Below are 1658 nucleotides of genomic sequence, written 5' to 3' on the forward strand. Positions count from 1 at the left end.
TTTACTGGTGTATACTATTATAGGTATTGTTTATAACGTATTTATTCATTGTGCGAGTAAAAGTATTTGGGTTATTCCCAGTTAGGAACTGTTATTAACAACACTGCTATAAACTATTGTACATGGCTTCAGGATACATGTGCAAGAATTTCTCCAAATCTAGGCGCAGAATTTCTGGGTCATGGATTTGAGGCATCTTCATCTTTACTAAATAATGTCAAATTGTTTTCTAAAGTAGTTGTAAAAATTCTCACTCCCAAGAATTCTGTTTATGAGTTTAGGTTTCTATATGTCATCACTCATTAAAATTTGTAATTGTCAAATTTTAATTATTATTTTGTCAGATGTGAAACAGTAGCCGATCATGGTTGGACTTTGCAATCACATGCTATTGGCATTGGTCCTTAACTGTGTTCTTTTCTGTCAATTGCTTGTTCATAATTTTTGCTCACTTTAAATTGGGTAATACGTCTTTGGATTGTGGACTTGAAGAAGTCCTTTGTATATTTCAGTTACAAATTATTTATCAGTTATATTTTTACAGACTCTCTTTTCCAGTTTGAGGATTATCTGTCATGTTTTCAAATGACTCCACTTTCTTTGCAGAGTCTTTTGATGTAAGGATGTTCTTAGTTTAATATAGACAAAACTACTACCTTTTCCTTTATGCTCTGTGGTTTGTAAATCTCTTTAAAATTATAAATTACTCATATTATAAATAATATAAATGTTAAAGGCTTGTCTTTCACATTTGATCTTATACTTCCATGTGCCTCTGACAGACCTAGAGCAGTTAATGTCTGCTGCTAAGGTTTCCACTACAGATGCAAGAGAAAGAGGGTCCTTGGACCCTTCTGTCTATCTAGTTGTGGCAGCCAAGACTGAATGGGGGAATACAAGAAATTCTAAAAAGACAGGAAGGGAAATAATTTTTGCAATTCAGAAATAAACTTACAAACAGAAAAAAAAATCACTTGCAATTGGATTGTAGATCTATATGTAAAAGACAAAAATAACACTTCTCAGTGAAAATGTAGAAACATGTCTTCATGATCCTGGTGTATATAAAAAGGTTAGCACCATAACGGGGGAAAAGGATAAATTAGAAATTAGGAAGGCAAGACTTGGAATAGGAGAAGATATATGGCAGGACAGATACGCAACAGAGGACCATATCCAGAATATATAAAGAACTGGTGCAAATCAATAAGAAAAAGATCAAAGATCTAAGAGAAAAGGACAAATAATTTGAACAGACAAATAACCCAAATAAATAGTCACAGTGAGAAGTAAGGTAATACTGCGATTCATGAAGTAATAGGATTATTTTACATGGCACTATACTTTTGTTCTTCTGGAACCTATTTATTATTTAAAGAACAACAGAGAAATTGGTACATTTTTATTTTGAGTTACTTTAACAAATGCCTGGAAACATTTATTAAATGTTATTTTTATATTTACCTTATAAGGTAAAATATTTGCAGTTGCTTTTTATTTTTATCATAGGTTTGGCTATAAATACCTTTACAATGACATGGCTTAAGAACTGGCTTTAAAAGAGAAATCAGTGAGGACAGACCCTGATCTTAAAGATGAGAGATTTAGTCTTCTAAATCAGTAAATAAAATATTTCACTTGGCAGTTTTCCCAAAATG

The 1658-nt window shown here is 31.8% G+C and overlaps 1 non-coding gene across 1 annotated transcript; it reads left to right on the forward strand.

Annotated features, from left to right (window-relative positions):
• The first annotated feature begins 769 nt into the window (after positions 1 to 769).
• On the forward strand, positions 770 to 901 carry LOC111767229 (small nucleolar RNA SNORA31). Its single transcript, XR_002799106.1, has one exon. It is a non-coding gene; the product is annotated as a small nucleolar RNA SNORA31 (small nucleolar RNA).
• The last annotated feature ends 757 nt before the right edge of the window (positions 902 to 1658 follow it).

This window comes from Dasypus novemcinctus, chromosome 16 (assembly GCF_030445035.2).
Source record: "Dasypus novemcinctus isolate mDasNov1 chromosome 16, mDasNov1.1.hap2, whole genome shotgun sequence".
NCBI lineage: Eukaryota > Metazoa > Chordata > Mammalia > Cingulata > Dasypodidae > Dasypus > Dasypus novemcinctus.